Raw genomic sequence first — 19,897 nt, forward strand, 5'->3', positions numbered from 1 at the left:
GCAAGGATTTCCTTCAATTCCTGTCTATAGTTGGCTAGCTCAGGGGTAGACCATAATCTTCTCCAAAAGGCTAGAGGCTTAACTCCCACTACTTCATCCAACGGTTTTAGGCCCATATCCAATCTAATAGGGAGAAGCGGGGAGCTGGCCGGTAACTTTAAAAGTTGTCTAAGAAACTTGTTTTCGACTATGACCAAGTCCCTCTTGCAGGTGTGTCCCCAAAGTTCACTGCCATAAAGAAACGCGCCTCTGGCCTGAAGTCTGTAGATCTCCAGGGGGGGGGGCTAGAGGTCTAATAGATGATTTGTTGGAGTTGACTAGCCTAATTATTCCCCCTGCTTTTTGGGCCAATCTGAGCTGTGACTTGGTTTGATGTTCACCCCATTCCAGTTTGTCATTCAAAGTCACACCCAGGTAATCGAACGTAAAGACTCTTTCTAGCCTATTAAGGCCTATAGAGGGATTAGGGCGTGTTTTTTTGGGGGGATTAAAAATCATGTACTTAGTCTTCAGGGCATTTATTTCAAGACCGTGGTCTCGGCAAAATGCCTCAAAGCCCTCCAGAATACGCTGAATCCCCATTGGGGATTTCGATAGCAGGAGGGTGTCATCCGCAAACATAATTGCGGGCACCCTTCTGCCACCAAGCCTTGGTGCATCTGTTTTGGGAACATTGTCTAGGTGGTCGATTACCTCGTTGACAAAGAGGCAGAACATGGTCGGTGCAAGAACACATCCCTGCCTTACCCCTCTGCCAACGGGGAATCTTTGTGAGAGGGTGCCCAACCTCCCACACCTAACCTGAGCATAATTTTGAGTATGCAATCGAACAATGATGTTTAAAAGAGCAGAAGGGACACCAAGTTCGGCAAGTACTGCCCACAGTTTGCTCCGCGGAACCAAATCAAAGGCTGCGCGGAGATCGACAAAGACAGTATACAGCGAACCCCCCTCCACCCGCACCATCTTCCAGAACAAAAGGGCCAAACGAAAAATGTGGTCCATCGTCGAGACCTTGGGCCTAAACCCTGCCTTTATATTTAGTTGTCCGTCATCCAATCTTGGAGGCGGTCAAGTATCAGCCTAGAAAAATGTTTTTGTGCTACATCAATAAGGCTGATTGGCCTATAGTTGGCTGGGAGCAGAGGAGAGCCCTTCTTGAAGATAGGTACAATCTCTGCTCCCAGCCAAGTACTAGGAACTGCCATTCCCCCAAGTATTGCGTTAAAGACCTCCAACAGATACGGGGCCCAAACCCTGGGTTGGTGCTTAAATAAGTCTCCCGGTATTTTATCTAGGCCAGGGGCCTTACCCAAGGGCAATTTGGATATTGTATTAAGGACCTCCTTTAGGGTAAATTGTAGTGACTCAGCATACTCAGTAATTCGTGAGTGCGATGTGAGCCTACTGGAAGGTAAATGGTATTCGGGCGTCAAATCATCGCAATTGTCGGAGGAGCTAGATCCAGCCTCTTCATAGAGGCTGCGAAAGTGGTCCTCCCACACTGAGGCCGCTATATTAGCCTCCACAGCCTGAGTCGGCTCGGCAGACCCTGTTCTCACTATCTGCCAGAATTTACGGGCATCTCTAGTCTGGAGAGGAGCCAACATATTATCCCAATTGGAATAATCCCATTCCACCTTTGCATTGTGGATTGCTTGCTTTAGTTCCTCCCTTTTTATCTTAATTAAGTCCGTATCCCTAGGGTATCTCAGAACAGCGAGGAGGTTGGCCTTTGCCTTCTTGCAGGCTGAATTATACCAGGAGAGTCTTTTGGCCCTGGAGTTCCCCTTCCGCACAATTGGGTTTAAAAATTCCATGAGGGTATCCACCAATTCCACATGGAGGATGCCCAGCTTGCGGACTATGTTTCCAAGCGAAGAGTGACTAATAAGATCCCCAACCCGTTCGAATATGGGGATTAGCTGGGCATACAACTCGGAAATATGTGCAGGATTGTTGTTCACAAGCTTTGCCCACCTCACTCTACGCCTATCGTTTGTGAGGATTAAATTGGGATTTGGGGGTGCCTCTGCCAGTGGGTTACCCACGAACCCGCTTGGTGCAATAAGGGAGAGAATTAATGCGTTGTGGTCACTGTCGGTTCTTTCGACTACCACAAAATCAGAGACCCTATTCCAGTTAGATGTCTGGACCAGGGTATAGTCCAAATGAGACCCTTGCCCTGATTTGTTGAAGGTAGGTTTTGCGGGAGTGTCACTCTTGAATCGGCCATTACAAGCTCTCAGGGAGTTGCTGAGAGTTAGTGCCGTGATTTGTGTCGCTAGGGGGGACCATGGCTTTGGTGGGGGGCCAACCAATTGTGGAATTCCCCACTGGTCATCCTCCTCCATGAGTGCACCCTCGATAATCAGGGTAAGTGGCTCAAACTGGCAGTTAAAGTCTCCGCCCACGACAATCCCCGCAGCCAAGGGAATTCTGGGGAGGAAAAGGGAGAGCTCATCCCAGGTGGGGGAAGGCTTTGTTATACCCGATGGTCTGGAATATACGTTTATAAGGGCAAGTTGGCTACGATTTGGCCATTCCAGCAACACACATTGAATGTCCAGCGAGTTAGTGTCATTTTAGAATCGTAGTCTGGCTGTAACATGTCTAATTGAGCATCTCACAGACTGACCACAAAACTGATGTTCTCAAGCTCACGCATGATGTTAGGTATTTAAAACAATAGCAAAACTCTAGCTGTTTTTCTCGCTTGGCAGTCACATAAGATCAACACCTAGGAGCAACAAAATGATGCCATTTTAACAGAAGGGAAGGATGCCAGAGTCACAAGTGCGTCTTGGTCATTTTATGCCCCCATCTCAGGGTGTAAAAATATTACCAGCTCAATCACGTCGGGAGCAGCAGACGGGCACTGATTACGTTTGATTAATCTGTTTTTGGTTCCTGCTCCACAGAGACGAACGGACATGACGTTTGGCCCGCACTGGCCAATTAGGAGGCAGCAAGGAAGATTCAAACTGAGCCAACAAATGGTAAGCAATGGGCGGGCTACAAGCCCTTTATGGAAACCAATAGTGTCTCACAAGCGAGCTCATGCACTATGTTAACCCCAATGTAGTCGGACCTCAGGACTTTACATCACAGGGAAATACTTTTTACTTTTCAATCAGTGCTCCGTGTGTGCATGTGTTTTCTTGTTCTCTCCCTCGTGTGCTACTTCCTGACTGAAATTCCCAATGTTTAAACTATGCTTTCTCAAACAGAAATATTTTGCTTTAGTAATAATCCAGCAGATCCCACTTTACTTTCTCCCCAGTATTGCTCCATTTTGTGAAGTGTTACCAGAAACCCATTTTGCATACTAAGGACAAATCTGAGCTTTTAAACCTGCTGAGTCATAAGCAATTATTTTTTATTCCCCAAATAGTCAAAAGGGCATCTTAGACTATAGAAAAATAGGCAGCGTCTGCATTTCTGACAAAGTACTGTTTCATGTAACTGGTTGTTTCCTGCATCTTCGGTTGAGGTTTCATTGGAATTTGGACGTGTAATTCTATTGCAGAGTGGCCAGTAAGATTGCAAAAAGTGTTATGTAAATTCTTTAGTGGATGAAGTTAAAAAGAACAGTCTAAACAGGTTGCGGAATTATGCCTACGGGATGCACAAACATATTCTGTTTTTTTCAGGATATTCACATCTCCAGAGATTGATCAGATCAAAATATATCAGGTATCAAAATATGTTTTGATGATTTGGGTTTGTTTCTCTTTCTTCGGGCTGGAAGTATCAAAGATTTCATTCTAAACAAAGCTAAAATCCCCTCCAATATTAATTGTGCCTTTTAATTGCATGAGATGAGAAGAGATCAGTAAAGGGGGAGAAGTTGTATTATAAGACAGAGGCTCATATTGTGCAGCCTCTTTTCTTACTGTTTATTTACACTGTCATTTAAAGAACTTCCATTTCCAGAATCCTGTTCTCCTAAACAGGAAATGACAATCGATGAAACAATTAAGTTCATGGTATCAATAAGGCAGACCCCATGAACGTCACCTCTTTTCTTGCTGCTCAGATAAGTTTGTGCACGTGTTGCTGTTAGAATTGAGGGGCAGATTTACAAGCTTCTTGCGACACATTTACGTAGCCGTTGCGTCACTTCTGTGACGCAATGTTTTAATGGAGTGGGAACCCAATCTACCCTTGCAGGGATGGGCAATGAAGTTTTCAAAAATAAGGGGTTTACCTACAAGAGATTTTGTTTATCTGAGGATTTAACAACTTTTTGTGACAATTTTTATCTCACCCTAAACCGTGGTGAAAAATAGAATAAATCAAAAATAGAAATACAAAATAATCACAATTTATCTAATGAATCATAAATCATACATACGTGTCAAGACGTACTGAACTACAGCTGTGTACAGAGATTTATTCAAATTGTCGCTCTGAGATACATTGTAACCCAACAATATGAGGCTTCGTTTTCCGTTTTCCTCAGAACTGTCGCTTTGAGACACAGTTCATTACCACAACTAAACCGGCAGTTAAATTACAAAAGAGTGGTACCTCCAATTGACGGTTTGACTGACACATAATAGCTGTTTGACGATATGCAACAGTTACCTATTCCTGGTCTTCAAACAAAAATTACTCTACCATTACACCAGCTAAATCAATACAACAGGTTACAGGTCAACTGTGTACCTATATGGAGCTACAGTCAACACTCTGTCCTGAAGATGGTCTGATGGTTTAATTCCTTTGACAGACCGAAACGTCGACTCCAACATCTATCTCTGCATCACATTGAGTGTTTTAATGACATAGAGAAGGTGTTAACATAGTTTTTTGTATCGTTTTTCTGACGTCACCTCACAGACTATGTTTTGTTGCTTTTCCCTTTCAAATTTTTGAATACATATATATTAAATATATAATATATATGTATTTAAAATACATTTAAATATATAAATGTTTGTTTGAAATATATTTTGTTGCCTTGTGTATGCTTTATGATTCATTAGATAAATTGTGATTATTTTGTATTTCTATTTTTGATTTATTCTATTTTTCACCACGGTTTAGGGTGAGATAAAAATTGTCACAAAAAGTTGTAAATCCTCAGATAAACAAAATCCCTTGTAGGTAAACCCCTTTTGTTTGAAAACTTCTGTGACACAGCTGCATGTAAACCATGCGCCATGTTGCGCCGTATTTACAATGTAACGCATCTAGGGAGATGCGTCACATGTAAAGCCCTGCACCACATTAAACCTGCGTCAGGTTTAATGTATGCAGAGTGGGCGTTCCATCCGAAAAACCCCTCAGAAAAGTGATGCAGTGAAATCTACAAGATTTCACAGAGTCACTTTTCCGACGCTGCTGCGTCAAAACCCTGCTCCTGCTTGAGGCAGGCGTAAGGCATGACGCAGCATGTTAGGTATGGGCAGCCCCTGAGCATTGCTGGAGTTGCGTCGCGCTTGCATCACGGCTCCAGCAATGCGTTGCCCTTACACCATCAGATGCGTCACGAATCTGTTTATCCTTGCGCCACGATGTGCCGCATTGTAAATGCGGCGCATCTGTGGTGGCGCAAGGGTAAACTTGCGTGACGCATCTTATCCGGTGCATCCCTGCTGATATGCAGGGATGCGCCAGTCCTTGTAAATCTACCCCTAAATGTTTATGGCTTGAGAGGAGAGTCGATTTTTGCTGTTTTGTGGTGTAGTAAATATTGCTCCCTCTGCACGCTGTTGAACTTCTTTACCAGGGAAGTATGTGTGGCACAGTGACAAGATGGCGCTGTGAGGGTACAGTGGTCCCACTTTTACTGAGAGTAGCAGTTAGAGTGTGAGTGCAGCGTCACACTAGAAGTACATTCTTGCCAGTGGCCCCAGCAGGGAAGATAGCGTGACACTGCCATCTTTGCTTGTTTGTTTATTGTCTCACAGAGTAATGAGTCACTTGTGGCCTAAAGATCAAGGTCTTAAGACTCTCACTCAGCAGAAAAAAGCAAAATGCAAATTCCCCTCGCATCTTGCAGGATGTTTAAACATGCTCTGCCTTTTTATTCTTCTGAGAAAATTTTGCATTCCTGGTAAAAGATTGTTTCTAATTTGGCTTGCTAAAATAAGTATGCTTGAGAACCAGCAGTTTTGAATTCTTTAATTAAGAGCTTAAATTCTTGATGGCGTTTAGAAGTTTCATGAGTCATGCTGAAGTAACTTTGGGAAGGAAAATCTTTAGCAGTTACAAAAGTTCAAGCCTTGCTTTTTTATTCAGAAATCATTCATTAAGGAGAATTGTATGCAGGATTCTCATATTGCCAGCGGAAATCAATTGGCACTCGGTGGGCATTCATGATAAATCTCAGAAATCTGGCAGGACATCATCTTTCATTAGGTGTTCAACCACATCAATGTCAGAGTATGACTTGTAGAGTTTCTCTGAGATGCCTACAAATAACAAATAATAACGCTTGACCTGTTTTGCAGGTCCTTTTACTTGGGTGTGTACTATGAAAACACTTTTTTTTCAAGAGATTGTGTCCTTCTAAAGTGATGATGGTAGCTCTTTGTCTGAATGGCTTTGCTCCATTAGGTCTGATGTAGAGGGTAAAGAATCCATCTTCTTTTTCAGTTCATCAAGGGAGCCCTACAGACTTTAAACAGAAGATTCTTTAACTTTCTTTCAATCTCAAATGTCATGCTGAATGCTATCAAGTAGCCCTTTAAGCGAACATTCTGCTGTCAAGGCTCTACTAAAAAACAAGCATTTGCAATGCAATCCGTCTCGCCTTTGGGATCTTACATCTATTTAGCTATGCAGCACATTAGCCTGGGTGCTGAAACATCTACTGTTCTTTAACATGGAGGGAAAGTAAGCACCAAACTGCGTGACACGCCAGGTATGGGAACACATGGAGAGAAATACTGCCTATCAGTGGGTAATTGTATTGTCCAAAGCTCAGTTTTTTAATACAAAATCAGCGCCTTTGGTGGTCATACCACTGAATGTGCAAGATTTGAAAAAAATATTATTGTCTATGGGTGCTCGTTGGACTCTAGGGAATGCTAAAGTGATAATGATATTTTACTGACCTCTGCTGGTCTATTTCTATCAAGGAAGTTAAATAGAGGCAGTTGCCAGAAAATAAAAAAGTAGAAAGTAATTATGGTATTTCACTGACCTCTACTGGTTGTTTTCTATCATGACAGTTAATTAGAGGCGGTTGAACAAGCAGAAAGCAATTGTGGTATTTATTGACCTCTACTGGTCGGTTTCTATCAGGACAGTTGAATAGAGGCAGTTGAAAAGAAAAAAAAGTCCCTAAGCAAAGGTGGAAGCTGACAAGTCCTAGCGCTGATCTCCTAATACCACAAAGTACACACAACAGATCTTCCAGACAGCGCAATCGCTGTCTAGGCTCAACCTAAAAGGATGATTTGGGGATAATTTGTTTGACATTCAGACCTAGACCAGGGGAGGAGGTCAGGGTTTGGCATCAGTCTTGTCGAGTTTGTGACTTTTTGATGGTATTCAAATTGAATTCAACTGAGTATGCCCTTGCATTGAATTATTTGCCAACTTATTCATGGAAGGTTCTTTCCTTCTTTTTGGTAGCCTCACATTGTTATATTTCTACTGAGACTGATGGTATGAACTAATGGTTTGGTTTAACTGTTTTCAATATAGGTTTATAGGGGAAATATAGACAGACATGGAGCAAGGAATGTGGAAGGATCTGATTTGAGCTTTTGGTTGTTGATCTCTCCGAGGTGTTGAGGCCTGTATCCACTGGTTTGTCGTACATACCTGTCTGTTGAGTAAAGGAGGCATTCTTCATTGTAACTGGCTTCTCTTAAGCATCCCCGATGTTCTGTGCACAAGGCTGCAGAATTGTACATCTGTGTGAACTATTTGAATTCATTAATTTGATGTGGCTGGATACTTTGAGGTTTGAAAACCTATATTTACTTCTGAGCTCATACATACAATAACTTTAATATTACTTTAGGAGGTATAAGGATTCTCTAACTGAAGGGAAGACTCTTCATTTGATATGAGGGTGATTGCATGAGAATTTTTAATTAGGATGATCGGACATGGATCATGGCTGTAGCCCCCTTAACCATGATGGAGCTAGCACCTGTGAGTTATTTAAATGCGTGTTTTCAGCATTACAATCCCCTTCTCCACAGCCACAGCCTCCACTACCATTCTGTGGGTTTTACTCGATTGGGGTGTGTGGGCTCTAAGCCTATCACCACAAGTTCGCTCACGGAAAATATTTTCCATTGTTATGTTATGTTATGTTAATAGGTACTTATAAAGCACGGGGCTACTCCATAGAGTGTCCCGGCGCTAGAAGACTCCAGGATAGACAGCAAGGCACCATACAGAGGATGGAAGGGCAGAGACTATTGCTGGAGTAGCCAGGTTTTTAACTCCACCCTAAAACTAAGAAGATCCGGCTCCTGCCTGATTGGTAGTGGCAGACCATTCCATAAGCGGGGGCCAACGCTTGAAAGGAGCGGCCCTCTAAATGGGAGCGGAAGAACTTAAGGTTAGACAGTCTGAGCTGCGAAGAGGACCTCGAAGTCCGGCGAGGTGCATAGTGCTGAACCCTCTTCCTAATGTACAAAGCTCCAATGCCCTGGACGCCTTTTAAAGCTAGGACCAATGCCTTGAATTGTATCCTTTTTCGGACCGGTAACCAATGCAGGGACTTCAGGTGGGTGAAATTCGTGCTCTAGAGCTCACCATGAGAATGGCTTTGGCCGCCGCATTCTGCACCACTTGAAGGCAGTTTAACAGATAGCCTGGCATTCCCAGGTACAAGACGTTCACATAGTCCAGTCTTGAAACAATCAGGGCCTGGACTACAATTTTCCTTTGAGATACCGGCAACAGGTGGGGGACGATTTTAAACATTTTTAGTAGGCCAAAACAGGTACCTGCCACTGATTGGATGTAAGCCTGCATGGACAACACATGATCAAACTTGAACCCTAACTTCTTTACAGAGCTAACAGGCATAGCTGGAGGGGGTCATGCTCTGGAGCCACCACTGGTGCCATGCATCGCGTGGTGCAGAGCCAAAGAATATAATTTCAGATTTCTCTGGATTACACTTTCGTTGATTCTGTTTGAGCCAGGAGAACACATTCATCAGGCACACATTGATCTTATCTCCACTGAACTCAGAGCCCTTGTCACACGTGAACAGCAGTTGTGTAACATCGTGCTGTGTTTCTTCGCGAGGAGTGCCAGAGGAGCCATATAAATGTTAAAAAGTGTTGGGCTCAAAAGTGAGCCCTGTGGGACCCCTACCTCCATTGGGGGGATAGGTGCCACAAAAGGGGGGACCAGATTGTTTGCTGTCGATCTCTTAAGAAAGAGGAAAACCGCCTGAGTACCGTGCCACCAAAGCCATACTCACAGAGTCTCAGTAGGAGCAGGCTATGGGGCACTGTATCAAAGGCCACTAAGAGATCTAACAGTATCAACACCTCCTTTCCCCCTATGTCGAGAGTCTCCTTGATAGTTTCAGAAACTTCCAATAAAGCTGTTTCTGTACAGAAGTTGGCTCGAAAACCTGACTGACTATTGTGGAGCAGATGGTTAGACTCCACAAAGTCAGTGGTGACTAAATTTACATATTTTTCCAGAGCCTTGGAAAAAAAGGGCAGCAATGATATTGGCATGGTTGTGATGGTCTTACTTTGAAAGGAGTGGGGTTTCATTAGCATCCCTGTTTAGTTGAAAACACTGGCCTTTGAAAATCCAACATTATTTAAAGTTTTTAACCTGCAGTAGAAATCAGCAGAAGAATGAACAGATAGTAAAATAAAAAAACAATGATCTTTTCAAGTTCACAGATTTCCCAGCTGCTGGACAACCTTACACCAAGAAGAATTTTGCTTTTACATGTCCATGCAATAGTAGCAGAAATTGCACAATTCTGTGATTTCCAGTAAGAGTTCAATAGTGTGACTCTTTAAGCTCTCCCAAAGAATCACCTCTCAGCACAGCTGCAGTCATAAAGCACAGCAGAAAGCAGGACGCTGCTGAAAGACGCAAAACAGCTCCAGGCTCACCAGTCAAAAGATCAATTTGTGAGGAATCTCCTCCAGCACTTCCAGGGGACTCCAGTTTCCAGGCCAGTATGTCTTCTGTAAACAGAGCAGGAAGCAGAACACAAGTATTCCTAGAACCCATAAACTGAGGTTCAAGGTGGGGCAAATAAAAGGAGGTGGAGCCACAAAGGGTGGAGTCATGAAAACCAAAGTCTGACAGTCAACTCATACATTTATTTTTAGTTTTAATTCTGCTGCAAAGATATTGGTAAAAATGATAAACCTGACAGTACAATAGGAGCGGTATTACAATAAGCAGAGATGAGGAACACCCGTCTGAAGCTGAACTCAGACAAGACGGAGGTCCTCATATTTGAACCCACCCCCTCAGCCTGAAATAACACCTGGTGGCCGACCACGCTGGGAACAGCATCGACACCCACCGACCACGGACGCAACCTAGGTTTGGTCCTCAACTCCTCCCTCTCCATGTCAAAGCAGGTCGGCGCCGTCTCCTCCTCCTGCTACAACACCCTCCGCATGCTCCGCAGGATCTACAAGTGGATCCCGGCCAAAACAAGAAGAACAGTGACACAGGCCCTCGTCAGCAGCAGGCTGGACTACGGCAACGCTCTCTACGCAGAAATCCCAGCCAAACACCTGCGCATCCAAAACGCCTCTGCCCGACTGATCCTCAACATCCCCCGCCGCAGCCACATCACCCCCCACCTAAGAGACCTACACTGGCTCCCCTTCGACAAGAGGATCACCTTCAAGCTCCTTACCCACGCACACAAAGCACTCCACAACGCCGGACCAGCCTACCTGAACAGCAAAGTCAGCTTCTACACCCCCACCCGCCAGCTCCGCTCCGCCAGCCTCGCCACCCCCGCTGTCCCCCGCATCCAACGAAAGACCTTTGGTGGCAGATCTTTCTCCTACCTCGCCGCCAAGACCTGGAACACCCTCCCGACCCACCTACGGCAGACCCAAGACCTACTCACCTTCAGAAGGCTCCTCAAGACCTGGCTCTTCGAGCAGTAGCAGCTCCCCCCTTCCCTCAGCACCTTGAGACCCTCACGGGTAACTAGTGTGTTTTACAAGTACTTTGATTGATTGATTGATTGATTAAGTACCCCAGGGAGCAATGGGCATTTGCGCACACCTTGCGTTCCCCCGCGGCACTTCCGTATTATAGACGGGGGTGCAGATGCTTGTGCATCCATTTTATATTACCGAGAGCACTGGCACACTTAAAGTACCAGCGTTACTTTCAGAGGGTGTTCCATAATTTGCATAGGGACATACCCTATACAAATGAGGGAATTCCTTTCACTCTGCACCCACCCCATATTACAGATGTGGGTGCAGAGTCAAAGCAGCCCTCGGGAGGCGTACTGACAGTGCACCATTTAAAAGGTGGCACACTGTCAGTGCGCCTCCTGAGAGCAGCCCTCTGCAGTGGGACCCCCCGGACCTCCCCTTGCAGCCGGGTGCATTCACTGAAAATCACAAAGCATAATACGGCCCCTGCTCTGTCTTAATTGGGAACAAAAGGTGTGTTTTAATATATCTTATGGGGTAAAGGCACTCAGACACCACAGATAGATCTCATATGAGGGTCTTGCAATTTTATGTACTCCCCCCGCTTCATGGTGAAGAAAGGTCAACAAGTGAATGGCAAGTATGGTCACAGTGAAAATTTTGTGAGAGAAGTGACCAAAAGCTGCTAGCACACTCACCATTGGTGCCAGTATGCTGAGGGGGGACAGCAGCTATCCGATTATGCAGTCATCAGAATCTACAAAGAGTTTATAGTAATCCTCTCTTTTCTCCATCTCAACATAGTGTCCATAACCCCTAACCTTCAAACCCTATGCATGCCTAAATGAGTGAGAAAGCAATAGTCCGCAAGGCAGCAAGAGTTTGTGTTCATTTCCCTTTCACTGTAGTGGACTCATGTAAAGAAGGGAGATGGGGGTGTCTATTTAGATCTCCACCCGCCTGACCATGAGCACTACTGGTGGTTTGAGGTTGTGGGGGAGGTGCAGACCTGACTACTGTTTAGGCTAGGCATCCCCTCTTTCTGCAGTTGAGGCTCTCCCTCCTCCCACTCTGGAGCTGTCCCCTCATCATATTCCCCTTCCATGCTCCCTATGCTAGCCAAGGTCTGACATGAAAGCAGGGGCATTCAGGATTACAACTGCTGGTCCAGAGGACTGCATTTTCCAGATGATGAGTTTCAACCTTCCTATTCAGAAAGAAATCATCACCAGGAGACTTCTCCAAAGCTCTGCACTCCTTGGTGGGGTTGTTAGACAGTAGAAGCCTGTTACATCACCCTGATCTGGAGAAGGTTGGATCTGAACTCTACCCCTCAGTCTCTGAGGCCCACTGATGTGGTATGCTGGTTTCTGCAATAGTTTGGGTGGCTGAGTATCTCGAGTTAGTCAGCCCTGACATTTGTCAAAGGTTGGCTTCTCTGATAGCATACTTCATCATTAGGGTGTGAGAGATCATTCCGCCACTTGTACCTATCTGCGGAATCTCCTAGCGCTCATATAGGTGGCCACACATCTCTGGCTCAAGAGGGGGACATTGCCTAAGGTGTCTTTGTAGTTCTGCGGGCAAGGTACAACCTAAAACCATTGGTAGTACTCCTGTCCCACCAGAATCTCTGGATTACAGGCCACTGTTTGAAATGACGTACTCTCAGAACCAGCATCTTTCTTAGTGCCTGTGTGCTCCATTCTAGAGCAGGGAGTGGATTTCGACCTGACTGTACCCCAAATTCTCATGACCAGTGCCAGATTTGTGGCTTTGGATGCAGCCTTGGCCTATGCCTTAATCCACTGCAAATGAACTGTGTCACAGGCAGCAAAGTCCTTGCACTGGAAAGTGCAATTAGCCTTATGTGCAAACCTGTATCCCTTTCTAATCAAGATAAAGGGAAATCCAGTCAAGGTAAGAATGGACAATACCATGACCCTGTTGCACATGAATCAACACAGTGGCATGACTTCCGGGTGCTATGTGAGGTGCACGTTTGATCATTGATAGGACAGAGACCACTTATTATATCTTCAGGCAGTGCACATTCCATGCAGAGAGAATATCAGAACAGGCAATTATCTACAAATATTATTCTTTTAAAACTGTATTATATCCTGAAGATTGTAAACATTTTGATGTTCTTATCTCTACTGCGATTAAATCAATTACTTCAAATTGGAAGGATGCAAAACTATTATTGGTTAATGGTTCGTGGGAATGGATATTTTACTTAGACGTGGACAAACCTCAACACACACATACTTGTACAGACTGCTCTATTATTAGGCCCAATATGTGGTCTACGTTGGACTCATATTAATGCATGCAACTCATTATAAAATGTATATTATTTCACTTTATTTAATAATTTCCTATTGTAAGTCTTCTTTCTTTTGTATTCCTTTGTTTCTATTTAATGACTGATATGGTTCACTATATTGATGTCAGTTGATGTTCACACATTTTGCATATAATTGCTCTCATATTTTATACCTTACAGTTACGTTAATATGTTTTGTACTGTCTTCACTTGGTATTGTACTTAAAATTAATAAACATGTTTATCTGAAGAACAGGCAAAATCTGCAGATAGTTTTTTCCATCCTAGTCTTTTTCACTCCAGAAAAGTAGGGTGCAGTAAACACCATATTCTGAGTGTTCCTCAAACAAATGTGGAAATAAATGCAGATTCAAAGTTTTCTAGACCAAATTGTTCATGTATCAGAATTATCAACCCATTTTCCCCACTAAATGACAGCAACATGGATCAAACATTTACTATCCCCCAATTCCTGCAACTGTTCCGCAGACACCCCAAAAAATTACTGAAATCTAAAACAAAAACATTAACCAACCCAATTCAGGGATCCGCGTAAGACAATGGAAAAATTCGAACTGGAGAGGCCCTGGCACAACCTTTAGTAAAGAGAGTAAAGAGAGGCCCTCATTCTGATGCTATATCTTTTCAATCACTCGAAGATATATCTCTCAATCCCAAAATAAGCACACCACGGTTAATATGTCAACAAGAATGAAGGGAAAGGCACATACTCATCTGTCATTGTCTTAACATGTTGACAAAATGCATCCCAATGGCAATAAATGTATGTGGTTCAAAGCAATTATTTATTCATTTATTTATTTATAAAGTTTTATATAGCGCGAACCAGATCCCGAAGGATATCAGAACACTTTACAAAAGGGTGGAAGGAGGGTCAAAACCCAATATCAACATCAAGTAATAATACAAAACATGAATAATCACATGATTCACATACAGATGACACAACGGAGAATAATACAAAAATCAGGTATATAGCGAGCTACGAAGGGGGGCACACAATGCTGTAAAGAAGAGCAGAGTCACATGATGGACCAGAGATTGTAGGAGCGATGATTTCGAGCCAATGGACCTCGCCCAGATTAAGGTAGGTATTTGTCCATAAGGAATCTTTTGGCTTCCAGTTTGAAAGCAGTCGTTGAGGCATGTAAATCCTGTCTGAATTCCTGGCCAACAGCAGAGGAATGGAAGGAGACCACAGGAGATAGTGATGCAAAAATGTGCTCTGTGGATTTGGGGTACAGAGAAATCCTGCTATCAGTAAATATATAAAGGTCACTTCTATGGATATAGGTGGATCCAATAATTGACTAAAATGGAAAAACATAAATACAAATACTTATCACAATCCTTTTTCTACTGGTTCCAGAACAGGCTGAGACAGAGTTCACCTTCCATATTAGCTTGACATCCGTTATTTTGGTGCCTTCAGCAGGCCCAGTGGAATTATCTCTTGCTTTGTACCTTGTTATTGGAACTGTTACGAATGCTTGTTGCAGCTGGAAAAAACAAAAAAACTTGGTAGCTTACCACATCTCCAGCACCCACCTATCTCTGTGACCGATCATCCACCATAACTCCCCCCAAAATACCCTCTTCCAAGGCAGTGTGTGAAATGACGAGGTTCCTTGTTGAGCCCAGTTCAGGCTGCTATCACTGAACCAGATCCGGGCGTGCTCCAGCGAAATATGCTGTCTTTGTTCTGGTTGAATTTGAAGATACAAGATACATTTCAGTAGCAAACGCACCTTCTGCTCTGTGCGTTCGCAGCAGCAACATGCTGGGGGTGAGGGAGACTTCTCGTTTTACTTTAGGCTGGGCCCAACACAAATGCCTCCCTTAAAGTGCCACCCAGCATTCCTTTTGTTCCACCAGGCAGGTAGGTAGCTGCAGTCGAACACCTTGATGTCAGTGCTGAGGAAGGAAACAAAGATACTCAGCCTGTTGTGAATTTGCAAGTGCTTAAGAGACAATCTATGTCTTGGAGGAAGGTTTTCAATTTCTTCTACCCATGTGTGTAGAGGTATGTATGCACTGTCAGATGTATATTTATTTATTTATTTTATTTATTTTAATGTTTTATAGAGCGAAAACTTGACCTGTGAGGGTATCAGAGCGCTTTACAGGTTCATAGAGTAATACAGAAAGGACGGTTTTCACATGAGAGCAGTACATGGGAGGGCTATACAGAATCAAGGGTCATATGGTAAGTAGGGTGTCAAAGGGGAATGTGCAAAGGAGGGAGAGGGTGAACGCTGTACATAGGAACATTTTACAGAATAGAGGGTATACAGCACATACTGATTAATTTTTATTTAACTTCTTTTATGGTACTACTCATTACAATGTAGGATGTCAAACACCTTTACATGAAAACGATATTATACTAAGGCAATGAATCATACAAATGCATAAGTCATTATGCAGAAATGTTACACAAGACAATGAGGGTTACAAGATTTAGGACTCACCCAACACCTGTATACTCTCGCAGGTGATAAGAAGCATTTTACAAATCAACTGAATGATTCATTCATTGACTGATAAGCATGACAAATTAAGAGCACTAGTTCAGGAGAAACAGTCATTATTTGAAAAGTTTTATAAAGCACAAACATGACCCATCAGGGTATCAGAGTGCTGCACAAAGGAGCAGAAGCGAAAAGGAGGTAAAGTTATAAATACAACACCATAAAGGACCTTAACAAGCACACATACCAAACAAGAGCATCAACCCATCCTGTGGGACCTGTAAAGTAACAAAAGAGCAACCAATCTTATGGAGTATGTAGAGACACAAAAATTGCAATGTTGAAGAAATATCAAAGAGTATCAACATGAAATACAAGTTAGTTATGGTGGCTTCGGGACTATTGCTGTAGATGGCTATTCAGGAGTAACCTTTTGACTTGCTATTTGAATGAGGAGGTAGAGTGATTAGATCTGACCTCGGGAGGAAGAGCGTTCCATATTCTTGGTGCAAGACCAGAAAAGGCACAATTGTAGATTCTTTTCTTTTTAAATTTGGGAGATTGTAACAGAAGGGAGTTAGAGCTTCTTAGAGTCTGATTCAAACCAGTTAGTTCAAGTTTTTTCCCCAGGTAAACAGGGGTGTTGTAGTGAATAGCTTTGTGCATCAGGCAGGGTATCTTGAAACGAATCCTTGCTTTGATAGATAACCACATGAGTTGAATTAGGTCCGGAGTGATGTGATCATGTTTTCTAGAACCAGTGATGAGTCTGGTCGCAGAGTTTAAAGTGGCTCTTAGAAGTGCCAATCTAGCTTTGGGTAGCCCTGCTAGTGTCACCATTCCATACTCCAAGAGTGAGATAACTAGGGATTGGACTGCAGACTGAATGTCCTCAGAAGGCAAGAATGGCCTGATTTTCCTTAATGTGTTGAGCTGATGATTGGCTTCCCTTGTAGTTTTAGTAGCCCTGATGTGATCTTGCATATTCAGGTATTCGTCCGGAGTTATGCCTAAAGATCTCGCAGAGTCAACAACATGGGGTGTGCAGTTGAGAGCTGTAAGTTCTTTGAGCCAGTCTTGAATGGGTGCAGAATGATTGTGGGGGGCGATCAGGAGGAATTCTGTTTTGAGAGTATTTAGCAAAAGATGATTGTGATTTAACCATTCTTGAGTTTTCAGCAGCGCACAGTTTAGATTTTCATCTGGAGAAGAAATTTTCAAATACAATTAAGTGTCATCGGCATACATGTGGTATTGAATGTTACAGCGGTTCAGAATTTCGGAGAGTGGTCCCATGAAAAGGTTGTAAAGCGTGGGCTAGTGTGTGGAACCTTGAGGCACTCCAATTGAGATCGGGGAACTGGTTGCACAGGAGTGGTTAACTTTAATTCTTTGTGTTCTGTTTGGTAGGAATGAGGCAAACCAATTTTTGAAGAAGAACAATTATGTGTTCATGTTTGACCGTGTCAAACGCAGATGATAGATCAAGAAGGATCAGTAGGCAGGTGATGTTCTGGTCAAGAGATCTCAAGTCGTCATCAACAATGGGTGTTAGAGTTGTTTCAGTACTATGACCCGCTCTGAAACCTCACTGATATTGGTCAAGGAGCTGAAACTTCTTGATGTGGTTCCAGAGCTGTGTATGATCACATTTCTCAAGCAGTTTGGCCAAAGTCAGGATATTAGTAATTGGGCAGAAGTTGTTAGGATCCACTGAGCCTGCATTTGTCTTTTTTGGGATGGGGTTACTTGCCCCATCTTGAGGCAATCGGGAATTCTACCCTGCACAAAAGATTAATGGATTATCAAGGACCAGAGTGGGAGAATGGCAGATTTGAGTTCATTGAACAACTTGGGGGTAGCGGATCGTTAAAGTGACTTATAGAAGTCATAGATTTGAGCAGCTTGGCAGCGTCTGGTAGTAAAAAGGAGTTCCATGATGCATTGTTTTTTGGAGAATAATCTATGGAGTAGTAAGTAGGGGCTCTTACTACGGTTAATGTTATTGCAATTTATAGAGCGCAACTGTTACCCAAGGGTGTCCTGGCGCTGTGTGAAGTCCTATAGTGGCTTAAGGGGGAGAGACTATCCACGTACTTTAAGTAGAGAAAAGGCAAGTTTTTAAGGCCTTCCTAAAAGCGAGTAAATTTGTCACGGATCTAAGATGTAGCGGAAGGCCATTCCAGGCCTTCGCTGTGCAGGCCACAAAACACCTACCCCCCCCGCCCCCCAGCTGGCTTTACGCACTCTGGGTACCGATATCAGTTTGCCTCTGTTGAGCGTAACAGTCTTTTTGGTACATACCAATGAAATTCTTGTTTGAGGAACTCGAACCGGCTCCCTGGAGGGCTTTGTGGACCAAGCACAGGGCTTTAAACTGTACGCGTTTTCCTATCGGCAACCAATGAAGCATTTTGATCTCAGCCGAGATAGAGGCATATTTTGATGTACTTGTGAGCAGTCTAGCAGCTGCATTCTGTTTGCATACTGTCTTTAGGTAGATATGGCAATATTTTCCTGCATGCTCTGAGGATGTAAGAGGTAGAAGAAACCAGAGCCAGACTGGGAACCAAAACCGGCCCTGGCAAAGTGCACGGCGCCCCCCCTCCCCTGCCGGGGGGTTGGGGGTGCCGCTGAGCTCTTTGCCAGGGCCGGTTTCATCCGATTTTGTTACAGGGCCGATTTTGCAGCTATGCTGCAAAAACGGCCCTGTAACAAAATCGGCCCCCAGGGGCCCAAAACTGGCCCCCACCCGTGCGGCGCACTGGGGGATTGCCCGGTGCCTGCTACGGCCAGTCCGGGCCTTGAAGAAACCACTGCATTCACCTGGTCTTTAAAGCTGAGTTTATTATCAACAAATACCCCAAGGATTTTTGCCTTCACGTTGGGGGTCAGGAGGGAACCCAGTGTGTCTAGCCACCAGGCAGGAGTCCAGAAGCTGGGGTCATTACCAAACAACACCACTTCCGTTTTTCCGAAGTTAAGTTTAAGACAGTTCTGAGCCATCCAACCACCCACTGCTGACATGCAATCTTAGAGAAGTGATGCTGTTCCCATCATAGACCCTGGCAACAACGATACCACAATTTGGGTGTCATCTGTGTAGGAGGTTAGAGAGAAACCGTTTGATTCAATAAGTGGAGCCAGTGATCAGACATAAGTATTAAAAAGAGTCGGGCTCAGGGAAGAACCCTGAGGAACTCCACACGGCAAAGAAAATGTTTGGAAGAGAATTCCCTCAGTGCGACCGTTTAAAATCTATTAGAGAGAAAGGATTCAAGTAATTTCCAGGCGGTGCCCTGGATTCTAATCTCCCGCAAACGGTCCATCAATAGAACGTGATGGACCGTATCAAAGGCAGCAGAGAGATCCAGCATGAACATCACCGCTTTGCCTCCTAGATCAAGTACGGTCCTGATCTCTTCTGTGGACTTAATAAGGGCTGATTCTGTACTGTGCCCCGCTCTGAAGCCATATTGGGAGGGATCCAGCGCCTGCGATTCTAGCAAGAACATACTAAGTTGTGTTTTCATGAGTTTCTCTGCCACTTTCGCAGGGAAGGGAGCCTTGAAATCGGTCTAAAGTTATTTGGGTCTTTAGGGTCCAGAGTAGATTTCTTGAGCAGATGCAATATTGAGGCGCTTTTCCAGATTTTAGGAAAGTAGCCTTCAGAAAACATAGTATTTATAACTGCAACCATTTCTGTAGTATGTTCTTCGGTGGGAAAATAAACAACTCTAGAAGCGAGGTCAACAGCTAGACGCAAGCATTACTCAACCCTAACACAAACAAGCCAAACGTATATCTGGGATGATCAACTTACAATGTTCACAAAGCATATGATAACCAAAATCAATGAGCAAAAAGTCAAATCAACATGATGTGGGTTAGTCGCCAGCACAAAAGCGGCTTTCAACTAACCTTTCTAGGAAAAATTGCTTTTGGAAAGGTCTACATTCACAGAGCTCATAACCAAATGGCCGCAG

The sequence above is a fragment of the Lissotriton vulgaris genome, chromosome 12, assembly GCF_964263255.1.
Source record: "Lissotriton vulgaris chromosome 12, aLisVul1.2, whole genome shotgun sequence".
Classification (NCBI taxonomy): Eukaryota; Metazoa; Chordata; class Amphibia; order Caudata; family Salamandridae; genus Lissotriton; species Lissotriton vulgaris.